Source organism: Myotis daubentonii, chromosome 12, assembly GCF_963259705.1.
Source record: "Myotis daubentonii chromosome 12, mMyoDau2.1, whole genome shotgun sequence".
NCBI classification, from domain to species: Eukaryota; Metazoa; Chordata; class Mammalia; order Chiroptera; family Vespertilionidae; genus Myotis; species Myotis daubentonii.
Window position 1 is genome coordinate 37,949,422 of NC_081851.1, and position 20,730 is coordinate 37,970,151.

Genomic DNA, 20,730 nt, shown 5'->3' on the forward strand with positions numbered 1-20,730 from the left:
GCACTGAGTCATGACGTCAGAGTCTGGAAACTGAAAAAGGCATGGGATGGAGAAAGGGGAAGGGTGTTTGTTTGGAAACCATCTCACACAGTCCAAATAATACGGGCTGTTTTCTCAAGTCCATGTTCCATCTCTGCCCCCTCTTTCTACTAATTCTTACCTGTCCTAAGAGTTCTCTCCCTCAACCCAATGTCTCGTTTCTATCAAAATCTAAGCAATTCTTCTTGCTCCTCTAGTTTCTTCTAATTTTCCCTGATCCTGATCCTGAAATGCCCACATAAACTTAGAATCACCTATTTTAAAATGCCAAGAACTACCTCTGGCTGGTGTGGCTTGATTGATTGAGTGTTGTCCTTTTGTCCCATGCACCGAGCAGTTGCCAGTTTGATTCCAGGTGAAAGCACATGCCCGGGTTGCGGTTCAATCCTTGGTAGAGGGCATGCAGGAGGCAGCCAATTGATCTTTCTCCCTCTCTCTTACTCTCTCTCTAAAATCAATAAAAACATATTTTTTTAAATATATTTTATTGATATTTTACAGAGAGGAAGGGAGAGAGACAGAGAGTCAGAAACATCGATGAGAGAGAAACATCGATTAGCTGCCTCCTGCACACCCCCCACCGGAGATGTGCCCGCAACCCAGGTACATGCCCTTTGACCGGAATCGAACCCGGGACCCCTCAGTCCGCAGGCCGACGCTCTATCCACTGAGCCAAACCGGCTTCGGCAATAAAAACATATTTTAAACTAAATAAAATTCCAAGAACTAATTAAGGGCCTACATCTTCTAGTTAAGTCTTTCCTGAAAACTGCAGCCATTTTGCCCGGCTGCTGTGACTCAGTGGTTGAGTGTCGACCTATGGACCAAAGGTCATGGTTCTAATCGAGCCTGAATTGCAGGCTCAATCACTAGTTGGGGGGGGGGGGGGGTGCAGGATGCGGCCGATCAATGATTCTCATCATTGATGTTTCTATCTCTCTCTCCTTTTCCCTTTCTCTCTGAAATCAACAAAATCAAAATATATGGTTTTTTTTAAACTGCAGCCATCTCTGATTTATCTCCTTCCTCACCAGTCTTAGAACTCTCTGACTGGATCATTCATTTGAGCACCTAAACCTCTAATTAGTCCAACAAGGACTATACTAACTATAGCTCTTTCATCTTGACTAGTCTCAGATTGTTTCATGTAAGTATCTTATCTTCCTGGGAAGACTGGAGTTTAGGACTGGGTCATGTAGTCCTTTTGTATGTGATGTTATGTAAACTCATGATTCTGAATACATGAAAAGTATTTACATTTATGAAGCTGCATGAGCTAAACAGAATTAAAGGAAGGCACACAGCAAAACATGAAGCCACGGGGCACTTATCAGGACAATGGTTAGTGGCCTCCAATTTCAGGTGAGTAATGCCTAGGATGGGCCCAAGATCTGTGCCAGAACAAAACATGGACCAGGACCTGTTACAAAAGGCAAGCTGACAAAGTGCTCTAAGTCTGGATTGAGCACATGGAGAGGGAAAAAGAAGGAAAATCCCTACTTCCTGATGATATTTTAAATAACAAAGATACCATGGGCTCCTGGCATCCTCCAAGGAAGTAGTTTTCCAATCAGGGTAAAAAAGAAAATCTGTTTGCTCCCGTTACATCTGTGGTTTCTTGTTCTAGTTTGACAGGGGCCATTGCTCCATCCGGCATCTCTCTTTTCCCTTGAGCCCTCAGTGCTCACAAGGTCAACCAGCCCATTAACTCCCAGCACAATGCCATCCCTGTCCCACGGGAGGGGAATGAACCCTGGGCCTCCATCTGAAGGGGGTCGTGGTCCTGACTGCTTCAGGAAGGAGGGAGGTCTACCAGTGTCCATTTCCTAGAGGGGGGTTGGGTGGGCATCCCAAATTCCACCCTCTCAGAAGAGCCACCCACGCCATTTCCATTCTCTAGTGGCCACCTCAGGAGCTACTCTTGAATTATTCCATGCACTCGAGTCAGATTCTCGTCACAGATCTCCACACGCAAGTGCAGGATAACCAGAGGACTTTCTAAAGGAAATGGGTTCTGCCTTTCGTCCATGCATAAGGAACAGAACTTCTGGGTTAACAGTGAGAGAGGAATGAGACGAAGGTTCTGCTGCAGCCCTGGCCGGGGCCCAAATGAGCAGAGCCTTCAGGCCCTGAGGTTGATCAGGCTGCTTGCCAACCCAGCAAGCCTACACTGAGCAGGCGAGCCAGGGGTGCGGCGGCACCTCCCTCCTCTGGCTTCACACGTTCTTCATATTCTTTCCACATCTGCAGCAGCTTCCTGCAGGCAAATCTGTTGATGCCTGCCTGTGTTTGGGAAACCACCAAAGCACAGAGCAAAACAGTATCCAAATTGGTAGGAAAGGCTGTTTTAAGTCTTGAAAATAGGCAGTCTTCCGCTTCTATAAAAAAAACTGGCTATAAAGATAGCACAGAAATTGTATCACTCAGGGCAAAGTGTGTGTTGAGTTTTTTTAAAATGCAAGTGGTAGGAGCCGTGTTATGAATTATGCCCTTTATTGAGGAAGAACTGATAAGAATACAAAATGCAAACTGAGTGAAAACCAAAGAAATGAAAAACAATGTGTCCCTTTTAACAAGGAACCTGGGAGAGAGGCAGGTTTGCCTAGTGCCTATTGGGACAACAAAGTTCAAGGTAACATCAAAAATGTTTCTCTAACCTTGCCTGAATTCAATGACCATTTCAAATGAGCCTCGCCGGCCTATAAAAGTGCAGGTCTCTGTGAGTAAGATGAAACTTTGGTTACTTGCTGTACCTAAGATCAAACAGCCCCTTGGCTCCCTCTTGGACTCAAAGCAAAATGCCAAAGCCTACCTTGCCGTTAACAGTGTTTTCCTTAGCAAAGTCAGTGTAGCGGGCCAGTCACACAAGGACCCCCACGCTAGTTCAGGTGCCTTCCCACCTCAGAGCCTGATGGCTCCTCAGTTTCCCGTTGATGATTCAGCATGAGCCAGGCCCCAAGGCTTTTTATGGGGTTGGCACCAAGCATTTCCTCCCTGAAAAGCATACGTTCGGGCAACGGCAGATGGTTCCTTGTGGCTGGCACCTCAGGTGTAGAAGGTGAAATTTTCCTCTCGCTGTCCAACTACACATGAACTCCAAAAGGGGCTGCTTAACCAGGTGTGTGCTATATAAACTTAGGAAATACAAAGTCCATGTGGAAAACAAATGGAATATAAATATAAACATAAAGCATTAAAGGAATATGCAGACTGAAACATTGTGTTTGTACATGTGAGTACTTGGTAGACACAATAAAAAATGAGTGAATGAATGAACCTGGCTCCTTTGTCCCACGCTGGTCACTATCCCTGGGGGAAGGAGGAATGTCCTTGCAGCTGGGATCCCAGAGACCACTTCACAGGCTGCCTAGATAAGTGCAGGAGGTGTTCTTGAATGAGTTTTCCTGCTAGAATGTCGGTGATGGTTAATGTCCACATTGGTTTAATTTTTTAAAAGTTTAGCTTTTCCACCCATCTCATCAAAATGAAGCCTGCTGACAGAATAAAATCAAAAGTGCTTTAATACGACAGTGCAATTAGACATCCTCGTGACACTGGTGGCTTTCATAGCAACAGAATGCGAATTGCTCCACAAAAATAGAACAAGGTAGATAAGCACTGGTTTTTGGTAATGTTACATTTCTTTTTTTCCAATCATTAAGGAAAGGCTGCCCACCAGCCAAACTCTGATCTTCTCCTAATCAGAGGACACACAATAGCCTTAGGGAATGAGCAGGGCAGGATGAATCAACCCAACCTGCTAGTGTAACAAAGTGAAGAAGAAAGCAGGGTGTTGGGGAGGTTTAAATGTAATCTTCCATAATCAGCCAAAAACCTTGTATGCATATATGCATAACCCATGGACACAGACAATAGAGTGCTGAAGGCCTGGGGCGGGAGGGGGTGCACAGGGAGGGGGTCAATGGGGTAAAAGAGGGAACATATGTAATGCTTTCAACATAAAAAAAAATTTTTTTAATGTAACCTCCACAGCCTGGATGAGGTTGAGAAGTTCCAACCCTGTTCAGGAACTGGCCAGCGGCAGGTGAGAAGAATATTCTACCAGGGCAGGGCGGCACTTCCTGTGTACCCAGCCCAAGCCCAGAGGGCATGCAGATGAGGTAGATAGCACAACCCCTGCCCTGCCCTTGTGGGAATGACAGTCCTTCTGGGAAGAGGAGACTAATTCCTATGGAGAAAAGGCTGAATATAGGCTCCAACCACACAGGCCAGAAATGCAGAAAGGTAAGAATGAGGTGACCGGGATTAGCTAGAGAAGGTTCTTGAAGGGGTAAATCACAAGGAAGACACTCAGGGACAGATGAGGAAGAGTAGCTGGAATGAAAGGAAGGGGGGAAAAAGGAGGAAGAGATTTCTTTATGGAGTACATCCAAATAGTTGGTGGGAGTTTTTCTATGTGATGGAAATCTTATGAAGGCCAGGTTCTCTTCTCTTCTCTTCTCTCTCTCTCTCTCTCTCTCTCTCTGTGTGTGTGTGTGTGTGTGTGTGTGTATTTTTTCCAGTTATGAAACCACAGGGTAACTCTGTAATCAGCACTTTCAGGAAAGTAAAGGCAGACTTCTGAGGTGGCTCAGAGTCACTCAAAAATTATCATTAGCAAATCAGGGTGACTCTCCATAGCCCCTCGGGTAGAGAGGGTCATGATTCATTGTTCCTCACACTACAAACCAGGCTCCCTGGCAGGAGGACATAGCCCCTGACTTCTCCAGAGCTGTTAACCAAGATGTTCTGGCAGGTTCCATGAGCTTGCTCAGCCTGCCCTCTCCTGAAGACTGCTGAGACTTACTGTAAAGGGTGCAGCTCAGGAAGGAAGTGCCTCATCAAATTTGGGGAAATTGAGAATGAGGCATCAAAGCCAGAACTCACTACACCCTTCACCCACCTTTCACAGAATTTCTTTCCCTAAGTGTCTCATAGGTTCAAAATATAGGGCCCGGAAGGTTGGCCATGGGCCCGACACATCATCAGCTTGTTTCACAGAACAGGACATAAATCCTGAGGAATTGAGTGATCTGCCCAAGGTCACAGAGCTAATGCCTATGAGACTGGAGCCCAGGCCTCCTGGCTCTGAGTAATGACAGCTCAACTGTGTCTGGTAATATTAATAGGAGCAAGAGCCAGCAAACATTTCTATAAAGGACCAGAAAATAAATATTGTAGGCTTAGGGTTGTTGTCACTGCTCAACTGTGTCTTTAGCTTCAAAGAAGTCATAGACAATCTGTGAATAAATGGTTGTGGTTCTATTCCAATAAAAATTTATTTATAAAATCAGAAAGCTGGCAGAATTTGGTTCATCATCCATAATATTCTAACCTCTGAACAAAAGTATTGATCATTTATTGATCCCTCATAACATTCCAGAGCCTGTGCAAGCACTTTGCATTTCATTTCAACAGTCCTAAAAGATTAATATTATTCCCACAGTTCTACAAATGTGAAAGCTGATGCTCATAATGTTAGATAACTGGCCCAAAGTCTGGAAACTGTAACTGGCAGTGCTGAAAATCTGTCCTAGGTCTTAAAATTTCAACTCCAGAGTCTTAACTAATCAACAATAAATCATAGCATTTCCCAGATGCATTATTAAAACCTTTGGTTCTGGGTGTTTAAAGAAACTCCTTTGTGTGGGGAGCAGCTACAGTGTTTTGGACAGGTTCAAGCCTTGGACTGATGAGAGAGCACAGTCCTCTCATTGCCATATGCAGGTCCCAGCTTGGAGGGCAGAGCCCCCCCAGCACAATTATAGCCAACAGCTATAGCTGTAAGCTTGAACCTATGGTCCGAACACGTTGCCCCGCGTGTCTGAGTGATGTGGGCTTGATAGAGTTCAGGTGCATGTAGTTGAGTAGGATTGAAACCCACGAGAATGTTGTAAACATCTTTATCACGCCCTTACTTTGCCTCCTGGCATCTGCTATAAAATAAAGCGTCCCATCAAGACCCAGCTTTCATTCTCTTGTCTGTCTTTTCTAAGCCTTTCAGCCGCCCCTACTCAGGCTCACCCTTGGCCGTGCTGGCACGGCACACTTTGAAGATTGCTCCTGTTTAGGGCATACTGAGAAGATGAGTTTGCCTGGGACTAAGAGTCTTCCTAGGATGCAGGACTTTCCATACTAAAACTGAGATAATCTCAGGCAAACCAGGATGCTTGGTCACCCTACAAACAGACATTTTGATGGTATATTAGGGACCTTTTCAACAGAACAAAATAAATAGGTACCTGTGGCTACCGAAGGCAGGATGTGAGCCGAGGCCCCTCGCCCTGAGTCCAGAAGAGATCCACAGAACACAGTCCCCTGCAAGATAGGGCTGGAGAGGAGAGTTGCTGAGAAGAGGAAGATGACAAGGATAAGTAATTTCTCTCCAAAGGAAGTCAATTTTACATTTCCTGGTTGGCCCCAGACATTCTTTCTCTCTGTTTCTTCTCTCTTCAGCTCACTCAGGAGAACCGAGGACTCCTGCTGGGGCATCTACACACTCCTATGAACACACTAGCCAAATAGGGAAAGAGAACTCCCTGGGAAACTGGTCATGGCGAAGGGTCACTTGGGGCTTTGGCAGGTGCCTGAAATACACTTGGGCCCCCTGCCTGCTTTTCAAGATGTCCCAATCAGTCTACTTCTGCTAGGATTTTCCCCCCTTGCCCTCCCCCAGTTCCTCCTCTCCTAAACTCCCATATTATTCTGTATATCCCTCCCATAGACGGCATTGTTCTCATGAGCATATAATTATCAATTTGGCTTCTTTATCTCCCTGGGTAGGCCTTGAGCTCAGTGGTGGCCACTCCTGTTCAGCACCATGTCCCTATTGTTTAGAAAAAAATATGTAAAAAAAAAAAAAAAAGTCTTTAATAAGTGTTAATTCAAGAGGAGAAGAGCATTCCTATTAAATTTTTAGGACACAATGAATACTCTATCAGATGGGAGCCCAGGCTTCCTGGCTCTGAGTAATGACTCCTGATTTGTTTTGATAAATGAATGCATGCATGATCACTGGTAGGATGCTAAGCACACAGTGGGTACACTTTTGAGTTTCTCTCCAGAGGTTGGTCCAGTAGATTTTGGTCATTCCAGTGACTTCTAAAACATCATTCTTCAGAACAATTTGGTAAGAAAAAGAAATAAAAGGCATCCAGATTGGAAAGGGATAAGTAAACTATCTCTGTTCACAGATTACTTTATCTTGCATACAGAAATTTTTAAGATATCCACTAAAAAACTATTAGCACTAATAAACAAGTTCAGCAAGATTGCAGGTTATAAGATAAATATACAAAAATCATCTGTAGCCCTAACCTGTTTGTCTCAGTGGATAGAGTGCCAGCCTGCGGACTGAAGGGTCCCAGGTTCGATTCCGGTCAAGGGCATGTACCTTGGTTGCGGGCATATCCCCAGTGGCAGGTGTGCAGGAGGCAGCTGATTGGTGGTTCTCTCTCATCGATGTTTCTAACTCTCTAGCCCTCTCCCTTCTTCTATGTAAAAAAATAAATAAATAAGTAAAAAATATATTTTTAAAAATCAACTGTATTTCTACACACTTGCAATAATCTAAAAATTAAGAAAACAATTCCATTTGTAATAACATCAAAAAGAATAAAATACTTAGAAATAAATTTAACCAAAAAAGAAGTAGAAAACTTTACTCTGGAAACTGCAAAACACTGTTGAAAGAAATTAAAGAAAATCTAAATAAGTGGAAAAGCATACCATGTTCATGTATTGGTAGATTTAACATTGGTAAGTAAGCAAAATCCCCCAAACTGGTCTACAAAAACCTATCAGACTCCCAGGTAGGATTCTTTATAAAAGTTGACAAGGTGATTGTAAAATTCATATTGAGTTTCCAGGGACCAGAATAGCCAAAACAATCCTGGAAAAGGGCAAAGTAGGAACACTCACTTCCCAATTTCAAAATTTACTACGAAGTAATCCAGACAGGGTGATACTGGCACAAGGATAGACATCAATGGAATCAAATTAAGACTCCAGAATTAACCCTTACATATATGGTGAGCTGATTTCCACAAGGGTGCCAAGACCATTTGATGGGGGAAAGAACAGTCTTTCAGCCAATGGTGCTGGAGAGCCACATGCAAAAGGATAAAATAAAACCTTTACCCATACCAGATGCAAAAAGTAATTCAATTAGTTATTAAGAAAATTCAAATATCACAAGGAGATACCACTTAATACAAGGATGGCTATAAAAAATTGTAATGGGCCCTACCTGGTTTGGCTCAGTGGATGGAGCGTCGGCCTGCGGACCAAAGGATCCCAGGTTCAATTCCAGTCAAGGGCACATGCCCAGGGTTGCAGGCTCAATCCCCCGTGGGGGGTGTGCAGGAGGCAGCCAATAGATGATTCTCTCTCATCATTGATGTTTCTATCTCTCTCTCCCTCTCTCTTCCTCTCTAAAATCAATAAAAATATATATATTTTTAAAAAATTTGAATGGAAAAAAAGCAGGTGTTATTCTGAGAATATAGATATAGTAAAATTCTCATGCGTTGCTGGTGGGGATATAAAATGATACAGCTGCTGTGGGAAACAACTCAGTGGTTCCTCACAAAAATAAACATAGAATTACCATATGACCCAGCAATTCCATTCCTGAATATATCCTCAAGTGAACTGAAACATATGTCCACATAGAAACTTGTACATAACTGCTTATAGCAGCATTATTCATAATAGCCAAAATGTAGAGACAACCCAATATTCATAAACTGATGAATGGATAAACAAAAAGAAGCATATTCATAAAATGGAATATAATTCAACCATAAAAAAGGAATGAAATACTGATAAATGCTACAACACGGTTCAAGGATAAACCTTGAAAGCATTATGCTAAATGAAAGAAGCCAATCATAAAAGAGCACATACTACATGATTCCATTCATAGGAAAGTACAGAACAGGGAAATCTGTAGAGGCAGAGGGTACATTAGTGGTTGTTTAGGGTTAGGGTAGGGTGGGAAAGGGGGAGGATTGCTAAAGGGCATGGGTTTTCTTTCTGAGTTGATAAAATGTCCTAAAATTGACTATGGTAATAGTTACACAACTCCGTATATATATACTAAAGACCAGTGCATTTGTACACTTTCAGTGGGTAATTGTATGGTATGTGACTTATATCTTAATAAAACTATTTTTAAAAAAGAAAGACTCTAATCCTCCCCACACACTTCCATACACCCACACAGAGCCATGCTGTCTCCATACCTATGCCTGAAACTTTTAAAAACGGGTCAGCTCATTCCCTGACTTGGGGAACTGATTTTTGAGACTTCTGGGCCCTTTTGACAGTTTGAGGTAATTGGCCATTTACGTGCAAGGACAAAGTAGTAGTTGGATAATTCCTAAAACCACAGTCCTGAATCACAGGAGTTTGGATTTTGGAAAAACACACCAACCAACCCAACATCCAGATTTCCCTGAAAGGAGGCCTTGGTTTCTGATAACTCTCTACCCTTCTCTAGCTCCTCCTTTTCCATTTTGGCAAATTCCCCTCCCGCCTCGCTTCCCACACCCCAACAAAATCTTGACTCTGAGGAAAAGCAATAACATTCCCACCATCTCCTTTCCAAACAACTTGACTGCCTCCAGTCCCCACCCCCATCCCCTCAACCCCCCTCACACTAAAGGCCAACTGAACTCTCTGATCTGAGTTAGAAGCTTTGTGTTGTGTGTGCTAACAAACTGAGATTTTTTGCCTTTTTCCTCCACTCAGATTACCTGGTTTCCAAGTAGGCCAACTCTGGGCGAAACCCTTCCAATCAATGCCTTCAGTTGAGATCTAAACGTCCATGCCTCTTACTGCAGAGGAATAAGAAACAGACCAGGAGAAAAACATGTTGCAACACAGTCATTGCATTATTTCTTTATAACCAAGGTCTCCAGGTTGGGAAGGCAGGGGGTGGGGGAGGTTTTCATATTGAATGAATAAATGCCTTGTAGTCCTCTTTGGCTTTTCTTTTTTTCTTTTTTTTAATTTTTTTTAAATATATATATTTTATTGAGTTTTTACAGAGAGGAAGGGAGAGAGATAGAGAGTTAGAAACATCGATGAGAGAGAAACATCGATCAGCTGCCTCCCGCACATCTCCTACTGGGGATGTGCCCGCAACCCAGGCACATGCCCTTGACCGGAATCGAACATGAGACCCTTCAGTCCACAGGCCAAAGCTCTATCCACTGAGCCAAACCGGTTTCGGCCTCTTTGGCTTTTCTTTAAAGAACTCTGAACACACGGCAAATGTTCTCTCAGTCCTCCAAATGCTACCCCCTCCTCAAGGAGGGAGTTGGACAAGTGAAACCCATTTCACAGATCCAGAAATGAAGGCAGCAAGTAGCCTGATAACTTTTCTGATGCCCAAACAAGTTCTTAAGTTACAAATTTCACCATCCCATTTATTTCCCATCTTTCTTCAAATGTTCCCTCCTAGACTCCCACTACTTGATTTCCCAGGCCAAGCCTTACCTCCCCTCAAACTCTCTTCTTCCCGGATGTGGCTACGAAAACCCAATCCATGCTGATCCTTGCTTTCCTGGAACACACAAAACCAAGTCACTAATTATTTTATATCTTATTCTCTAGTTGTTTTCATGTAAATGGAGTGTCATAGCAGAGTGATGCTCTGCCAGAGATGAAATTTGTGGGAAGTTTTGTTTGTTTGTTTTCTTTTCTGTGGGGAGAGAATTACCTGCTTCTTCAAGACATTGGCCATGACATGAGGTATAAAATAGCCTAGAAAATGTTTGCATGAGAGAAAGAAATATAAACAAAAATGGCCCAGAAGCAAAGATAAACTTCTACCTATGGTGGAAGTTAGAGAAAGTTGAAGCAATATATTTTAGAAAACAAAACTTTGGCCGACTGGTGAGGCTCAGTTGGTTGGGCATGGTACCGCGCACCAGGAGGTTGCCGGTTCAATTCCAGTCAAGGTACATGCCTGGGTTGTGGGCTCATTCCCTAGGGGAGGGTTCCCAGGGTTCTCAGAAGGCAGCTGATTGATGTTTCTCTCTCATCAATGTTTCTATCTCTCTCACCCTCCCTTCCTCTCTCTGAAATCAATAAAAACATATTTTTTAAGAAAGAAATAAGCCCTAACCGGTTTGGCTCAGTGGATAGAGCGTCGGCTTGCTGACTGAATGGTCCCAGGTTCGATTCCGGCCAAGGGTATGTACCTTGGTTGCGGGCACATCCCCAGTGGGGAGTGTGCAGGAGGCAGCTGATCGATGTTTCTCTCTCATCGATGTTTCTAACTCTCTACCCCTCTCCCTTCCTTTCTGTAAAAAATCAATAAAATATATTTTTAAAAAAGAAATAAAACAACTTTGCATGGCTCTTCTACACACCTTTCAGGTCTCAGCCACTGAAAGCTTTCTCTGACTTCTCTCCCTCACCCCTCAGGGTACCTCCTCTGACATATCTCCTTCTAGCAACCTCTCATCATGCAAAGAGCTCATCCTACTGCACCTGAAGTTTCACAGGGGGATTTGTATAGGCTCTTGTCTTTCTCCCTGAATTATGAACACCTATGTTCTCAAATGTACTGGTATACCTCAATGTATTGCATTTTGCTTTATTGCACTTCGCAAATACTACGTTATTTACAAATTGAAAATGTGTAGCAACCCTGTGTAGAGCAAGTCTGTTGGCCGCATTTTTCCAACAGGATCACTTAGCATTTTTAGCAATAAAGTATTTTAAAATATATTTTATTGATTTTTTTACAGAGAGGAAGGGAGAGGGATAGAGTTAGAAACATCGATCAGCTGCCTCCTGCACGCCCCCTACTGGGGATGTGCCTGCAACCAAGGTACATGCCCTTGACCAGAATCGAACCTGGGACCCTTCAGGCAGGCCGACGCTCTATCCACTGAGCCAAACTGGTTATGGCAGCAATAAAGTATTTTTAATGCAAGTACATACTTAGTGTTTTTGTAGGTATAATGCTAGTGCACACTTAATAGACTACAGTATAGTGTAAACATAATCTTTATATGCACTGAGAAACCCAAAATTTTATGTGACTCATTTTATTGCAATAATCACTTTACTATAGTGATAAAGTGGCAGGTTCCAATCACTAAGGAACTCAATACTTACTCGATGACTAATATTGCTTTCACTTTCTCTTTTTTTACAATTCAGAATTTTTAAAACTTTCCGACAAATACTGCTTTGGGATAGGCTATGTATTTTTTTTTATTGTGGTAAAATACACATAACATAAAATCTACCACTTTAGCCATTTTATATTATACAACTCAATGGCATTTAGTACATTCACAGTATTGTGCCAGCATCACCACTATTCCAAAAACACTTTTGGGAAACAATCACTTCTCATTCACTCCTACTCCCAGCCCCTGGCAATCATCAATCTGTTTTATGTTTCTATGAATTTGCCTATTCTGGATTTAAATTTTGTATAAATGGAATCAGTCTTATGTGTCTGGCTTCTTTCCCTTTGCATGTTTCCTAAGTTCATTCATGTTGTAGCATGTTTCAGTACTTCATCCCTTTTTGTGGCTGAATAATATTCCATTTTATGGACATACTTAATTTTCTTTATCCATTCATTGTTCATCAGTTTATGGACACTTAGGTTGCTTCCAACAAATTTTGCTTTTGCAATCAGGAAAAAAATTAAGTTTTGGATTATTGTTTTTTGTTTTATTTGGGTTACCAAACCCTTCTATCTATAAGGCAGGAGAAGGTTTATGTTTTAGATCTTTCTTTACCCACCAACCAAAGGTAAGTATCATTATTTTCTCATTTCTAAGGCTCATGGCTTTTTTTTCTGTTTGTTTCTTGGTTTAGAATTCTTCTAATATTTCTAAAATGTGAAGGCATCTTATAACTTGTTTACTTTTATGGTGGTGTTTCTTTTTCCTTTCTGTAAAGCTTTTACTCTATTTCAGCTATTTTCAACCTTTTTCATCTCATGGCATACATAAACTAATTACTAAAATTCTGTGGCACACCAAAAAATGTATTTTTTGGCCAATCTGACAAAAAATAGGTATAATTTGATTCATTCACACTACTGTTGTATTGGTTGTTGTCATTTTTTTATTTGACAATATAAGGGAAAAGAGGTCAGTGTCTCTAAATAGTCGGGTATTGTATGTATTAAAAATTACTGCAGCACACCAGTCTGTCACGGCACACCGGTTGAAAATTGCTGCCATATTTCATCAATCTGAAAACACAACCAATGGTAAGATGCATCATAATTTTACGTACCACTAAGAAAGGAAAAACAATAGCATCTAAACTATAACAATATTTCTCTACTCATAATTTTTATTTAAACTTATTGCAAGAGCTTTTTTAAAGACTAATTTAAACATGCATTTTTAGCCCTAACCGGTTTGGTTCAGCAGATAGCACGTCAGCCTGCAGAATGAAAGGTCCCAGGTTCGATTCCGGTCAAAGGCATATACCTTGGTTGCGGGGCACATCCTCAGAAGGAGGTATGCAGGAAGCAGCTGATCGATGTCTCTCTCTCTCATCGATGTTTCTAACTCTCTATCCCTCTCTCTTCCTCTCTGTAAAAAATCAATAAAATATATATATTTTTTAAATGTTTAAACATGCATTTTTATCTTATATAACACTTGGGCTTACATTCACAAAAATTAACTGAAATAAATCAGTTAAGATCTTCCTAACCTTTCTTTTTTTTTTTTTTTATTGCTTAAAGTATTACAAAGGGTATTACATATGTATCCATTTTATCCCCCCGCCCTAGACAGTCCCCTAGCCTCCCCTATCACCCAGTGTCTTATGTCCATTGGTTATGCTTATATGCATGCATACAAGTCCTTTAGTTGATCTCTTACCCCCCTACCTCCTGCCCCCCAACCCACCCCGGCCTTCCCCGTGCAGTTTGACAATCTGTTTGAGGCAGCTCTGCCTCTGTATCTATTATTGTTCAAAAGTTTATAATGGTCTCTATTGTCCATGAATGAGTGAGATCATGTGGTATTTTTCCTTTATTGACTGGCTTATTTCACTTAGCATAATGCTCTCCAGTTCCATCCATGACGTTGCAAATGGTAAGAGTTCCTTCCTTTTTACAGCAGCATAGTATTCCATCGTGTAGATGTACCACAGTTTTCTAATCCATTCATCTACTGATGGGCACTTAGGCTGTTTCCAGATCTTAGCTATGGTGAATTGTGCTGCTATGAACATAGGGGTGCATATATCCTTTCTGATTGGTGTTTCTGGTTTCTTGGGATATATTCCTAGAAGTGGGATCACAGGATCAAATGGGAGTTCCATTTTCAGTTTTTTAAGGAAACTCCATACTGTCTTCCATAGTGGCTGCACCAGTCTGCATTCCCACCAGCAGTGCACAAGTGTTCCTTTTTCTCCACAACCTCTCCAGCACTTGTCGTTTGTTGATTTGTTGATGATAGCCAGTCTGACAGGTGTGAGATGGTACCTCATTGCTGTTTTGATTTGCATCTCTCGGATGATTAGCGACTTTGAGCATGTTTTCATATGTCTCTTGGCTTTCTGAATGTCCTCTTTTGAAAGGTGTCTATTTAGGTCCTTTGCCCATTTTTTGATTGGATTGTTTATCTTCCTTTTGTTAAGTTGTATGAGTTCCCTATAAATTTTGGAGATTAGGCCCTTATCAGATATGTCATTGGCAAATATGTTTTCCCACACAGTGGGTTTTCTCGTTGTTTTGTTGATGGTTTCTTTTGCTGTGCAGAAGCTTTTTATTTTGATGTAGTCCCATTTGTTCATTTTTTCTTTAGTTTCAAGTGCCCTAGGAGCTGTATCAGTGAAGAAATTGCTTTGGCATATGTCTGAAATTTTCTTGCCTTTGGATTCTTCTAGAATTTTTATGGTATCCTGTCGTACATTTAAGTCCTTTATCCATTTTGAGTTTATTTTTGTATATGGTGTAAGTTGGTGGTCTAGTTTCATTTTCTTGCATATATCTGTCCAATTTTCCCAACACCATTTATTGAAGAGACTATCTTGGCTCCATTGTATGTTCTTGCCTCCTTTGTCAAATATTAATTGAGCATATTGGTTCGGGCCGATTTCTGGGCTCTCTATTCTATTCCATTGATCTGTATGCCTATTCTTGTGCCAGTACCAGGCAGTTTTGAGAACAGTGGCTTTGTAATACAGCTTGATATCTGGTATTGAGATCCCACCTACTTTGTTCTTTTTCAGGATTGCTGCAGCTATTCGGGGTCTTCTTTTCTTCCAGATGAATTTTTGGAAAGTTCGTTCTAGATCTCTGAAGTATGCTGTTGGTATTTTAATGGGAAGTGCATTGAATTTATAGATTGCTTTGGGTAGTATGGACATTTTAATGATGTTGATTCTACCAATCCATGAACACGGTATGTTCTTCCATCTGTTTATGTCTTCCTCTATGTCTTTTTTCAACGTCCTGTAGTTTTCTGAGTAGAGGTCTTTTACCTCTTTAGTTAAGTTTATTCCTAGGTAGCTTAATTTTTTTGGTGCAATGGTAAACGGGATTGTTTTTATAATCTCTCTTTCTGAAAGTTCACTATTGGTGTATAGAAATGCCTCAGATTTCTTGGGGTTAATTTTGTATCCTGCTACATTGCCAAATTCATGTATTAAGTCTAGTAGCTTTTTGATTGAATCTCTAGGGTTTTGTATGTATAATATCATGTCGTCTGCAAATAAGGACAGTTTTACTTCCTCTTTTCCAATTTGGATGCCTTTTATTTCTTCTTCTTGCCGAATTGCAATGGCTAACACTTCCAGTACTATGTTGAACAGGAGTGGTGAGAGGGGGCATCCCTGTCTTGTTCCTGTTCTTAGGGGAAATGGTGTTAGTTTTTGTCCGTTGAGTATGATGTTGGCTGTGGGTTTGTCATATATGGCTTTTATTATGTTGAGGTATGATCCTTCTACTCCCACCTTGCTGAGAGTTTTTATCAAAAATGGGTGTTGAATTTTGTCAAATGCTTTTTCTGCATCAATTGATATGACCATGTGGTTTTTTTCTTTCAATTTGTTTATGTGATGTATCACGTTTATTGATTTGCGGATATTGTACCATCCTTGCATCCCTGGGATAAATCCTACTTGGTCATGGTGTATGATCTTTCTGATGTACTGCTGGATCCGATTTGCTAAGATTTTGTTGAGGATTTTGGCATCTATGTTCATGAGGGATATTGGCCTGTAATTCTCTTTCATTGTGTTGTCTTTACCTGGTTTTGGTATTAGGGTGATGCTGGCTTCATAGAATGAGCTTGGAAGTGTTCCTTCCTCTTGAATTTTTTGTAGTAGTCTGAGGAGGATAGGTTTTAGTTCTTCCTTGAATGTTTGGTAAAACTCCCCTGTGAAGCCATCTGGTCCTGGGCTTTGTTTGATGGAAGCTTTTTGATGACTGCTTCAATTTCTTCCATAGTTATTGGCCTGTTGAGATTTTTAGATTCTTCCTGATTGAGTTTTGGAATGTTGTATTTTTCTAGGAATTTGTCCATTTCCTCCATGTTGTCTAGTTTGTTGGAGTAGAGCTGTCCATAGTATTTTTTAACAATCATTTGTATTTCTGTGGGGTCTGTTGTTATTTCGCCTCTATCGTTTCTGATTTTATTTATTTGGGTCCTCTCTCTCTGCTTCTTGGTGAGTCTGGCTAGAGGTTTGTCAATCTTGTTTATCCTTTCAAAGAACCAGCTCTTGGTTTCATTGATTTTCTGTATTGTTTTTTTGGTCTCTATATCATTTATTTCTGCTCTAATCTTTATTATCTCCTTCCTTCTGCTCACTCTGGGGTTTTCTTGTTGCTCTCTTTCTAATTCTTTGAGTTGTAGAGTTAGATGATTTACTACCATTTTTTCTTGTTTTTTGAGATAGGCCTGTAGAGCTATAAACTTCCCTCTCAGGACTGCTTTCAATGTGTCCCATAGGTTTTGGATTGTTGTGTTTTCATTGTCATTAGTTTCCAGGATGTTTTTAATTTCTTCTTTGATCTCATTGGTAACCCAATCAATATTTAATAGCATGCTATTCAGCTTCCAGGTGTTTGAGTATTTTGGGTTGTTTTTATTGTAGTTTATTTCTAATATTATGCCATCGTGGTCTGCGAAGACGCTTTTTATGATTTCAATCTTCTTGAATTTGGGGATACTTTGCTTGTGACCCAATATGTGGTCTATTTTTGAATATGTCCCATGAGCACCTGAGAAGAACGTATATTCTCTGGCTTTGGGGTGAAGTGTTCTGAAGATGTCTATTAAGTCCATCTGATCTAGTGAGTCATTTAGGATTGCTATATCTTTGCTGGTTGTTTGTCTATAGGACTTATCCAGTGCTGTCAATGGTGTATTAAAGTCCCCTACTATGATTGTATTGTTGTCGATCTCTCCTTTGATATTTTCCAGGAGTTTTTTTATGAATTTGGGTGCTCCTACATTGGGTGCATATATGTTTACCAGGGTTATATCTTCTTGTTGTATTGATCCCTTTAGTATTATGAAGTGGCCTTCCTTATCTCTTGTTAAGGCCTTCACTTTGAGGTCTATTTTGTCCGATATAAGTATTGCTACCCCAGCTTTCTTTTCCTTTCCATTTGCCTGAAAGATATTTTTCCATCCTTTCACTTTCAGTCTGTGTGAGTCCCTTCTAATGAGGTGGGTTTCTTGTAGACAGCAGATGTATGGGTCATGTTTTTTTATCCATTCAGCCACTCGATGTCTTTTGGTTGGAGCATTTAGTCCGTTTACGTTTAAAGTTATTATTGAAAGGTACTTGTTTGTAGCCATTTCTTTTTGTGTGTGGCTGTTTTCTTTCTGGGCTTTTTATTTCTTATTTTTATATCAGTCCCTTTAGCATTCCTTGCAATGCTGGCTTGGTAGTGACAAACTCCCTTAGCCTTTTTTTGTCTGTGAAGCTTCTTATTTCCCCTTCAAGTTTGAATGATAGCCTTGCTGGATAGAGTATTCTTGGATTCAGTCCTTTGCTTTGCATCACTTTGTAAATTTAAGTCCATTCTTTTCTTGCCTGATGTGTTTCTGTTGAGAAGTCGTTTGACAGTCTAATGGGAGATCCCTTGTATGTAACTTTCCGTCTCTCTCTTGCAGCCTGTAAGATTCTCTCTTTGTCCTGAACATTTGCCATGGTGATTATGATGTGTCTTGGTGTGGGTCTTTTCGGGTTCACCTTGTTTGGGACTCTCTGGGCTTGTGTGACTTTTTTCTTCCCCACCTCAGGAAAGTTTTCTGATATTATTTCTTCGAGTAGGTTTTCTAATCCTTGTTCATCCTTCTGTTGTTCTGGTACTCCTATTATTCATATGTTGTTTCGTTTCATGTTGTCCCAAAGCTCCCTTAGGCTCTCCTCCTGTCTTTTAATTTTTTTCTCCAATTGCAGTACATTTTGGGTGTGTTTTGCTTCCTTGTCTTCTAATTCACTAATTCGGTCCTCCGCTTCTCCTAGTCTACTGTTGATACTTTCAATGGAGTTTTTCATTGCAGCTATATCACTCTTCATTTCTTCTTGGGTCTTACTTAGGTTATTGATTTTTTCATCTGTTTCTTCTAGCTTCTTCCATATGTTATCGATTTTTTCATCTGTTTCTTCTAGCTTCTTCCATATGTTATCGATTTTTTCATCTGTTTCTTCTTGCTTCTTGAAGAGGTTGTCGATTTTTTCCTCCATCCGGTTTATGCACTCTAGGATCCTTATTCTGAATTCTTTATCTGTCATGTTGCATGCCTCTGTATTACTTAGCTGCTTTTCTGGAGAGTCCTCCTTCTCTTTCCTTTGGGGGTTTCTTTGTCTACCCATGTTTGATCTCACTGACATATCTAGACGTTGAGTTGTTCAGTGGTTGCTCCCTTGGTGGCAGTGGCTCCTTGGTCTGTGGTTGCTCTTCGGGCGGTTGCGGTAGCAGCTGCTCTTCAGTTGTCAGCAGCTCCTCTGGTGGGTGCTGTTCACAGCTGTGGTGGCTCTTCTGGCTGGTGGGGCGAGGTTTCACGTACAGCTGCTGTTCCTCAGCAGAGGATGTGGTGCTCAGGAGGTTGTTGTTGCTTGGATCTGCTTTCCAGGGGAGTTCTGCTCTTCCCGGCTGCAAACCCTCTCACCAGCTGAGCAATTTCGCCAATTCGGTGTGAGTGTTACTAGCTTCAGCTGCTCGCTCCATTTGCTCCGGGACACGACCTGGGACGCGTCTGCCTATATCGCCGCCATCTTCCTATTCCCTCCTAACCTTTCTTAACATTCAGAGTCCAACCTTTCTGAATCACTTCTCAACTCAAAGTCATTGATGTCTATATTGTTACATACATATTCTCTTGCGTGACCTAGAAGTGTGACACAACACTTCTTAAAAGAGAGCTTCATTATTTTCCAGGTCACTGTCACCTATTCTGCAAAGTTTAAAACTAACCTTCCCAGAAGTTAATAGGAGGTTTTAAGGCAATAACTGAAGACTTGTATTTCTTTCTTAAATGATTTTGGTGACTGAAAATGAAAAAGTAGAAGCCGTCCAGTCACACCACCAGGAATGACAATCAAGGGTACGTGTATGTGCAAGCATATGTCGTGATCATGATTACCACCTGCTCAACAGCCATTATAATGCATCATATTTTGTAAGATAGCCTCCCGCCAGAGTTGATAAAATATTTTAATATATTTTTATTGATTTTAGAGAGAGAGGAAAGGAGAGGGAGAGAAAAAAAGAAACATCAATTGGCTGCCTCCTACATGCCTTCTACTGGAGATCCATCCCATGACCCGGCATGTGCCCTAACCAGGAATCAAACTGGCAACTTCTTGGTGCATGGGACAATGCCCAACCAGCTGAGCCAAACAAGCCAGGGCTGATAAAATATTCTTTTCAATCTTAGAATCAATAAAATTGTGAGGACTTAGAATTAAATACCCTACGTGTATGAACTTGCTAAAAGGAATGGTATGAGCAGAGATAGACCAAGAAACAACAATGTGTCCCATGTGGACCTTTGCCTTGTGGTAGTTAGGAGAGTGGCGGACATCAGAGCTTCAGGAAAGACTTGGAGAAACTATCCAACCTGTCCTCACTCTTCAGATGAGGAGCTGTGGGCCCTAGGAGGCTCAGCAACATGCCGCTTCTTTCTCAAATGAGAAAAAAAGCCAGTCCTCTTACCACCCACACAGGTTCATGTAGGCACACTACACACACAGTCCAAACAGCGATGTAAAATTATATTAACTCTTGCCAAGAAAAATTGTAAAAAAACTTCCAAACAGCCAAAAAAGATTACTGGGTTAGAAGTGCCTTTCATGCCGAAACCGGTTTGGCTCGGTGGATAGAACGTCGGCCTGCGGACTGAAAGGTCCCGGGTTCGATTCCGGTCAAGGGCATGTACCTGGGTTGCGGGCACATCCCCAGTAGGAGATGTGCAGGAGGCAGCTGATCGATCTTTCTAACTCTCTATCTCTCTCCCTTCCTCTCTGTAAAAAATCAATAAAATATATTTTTTTAAAAAGAAGTGCCTTTCATTGTCTTTGAGTAAGTTGTAGAAACTGATAAAAATACAAATTCCTTGTATCCATAGAAGTGCAAATAAATTGTATCCAGTGGAATGCAATTGCTTTTGCAAAATTGCTTTCTGAACAGTTTCGAAACCATTTGTAAATTTACTTCAGCACTCCCTATTG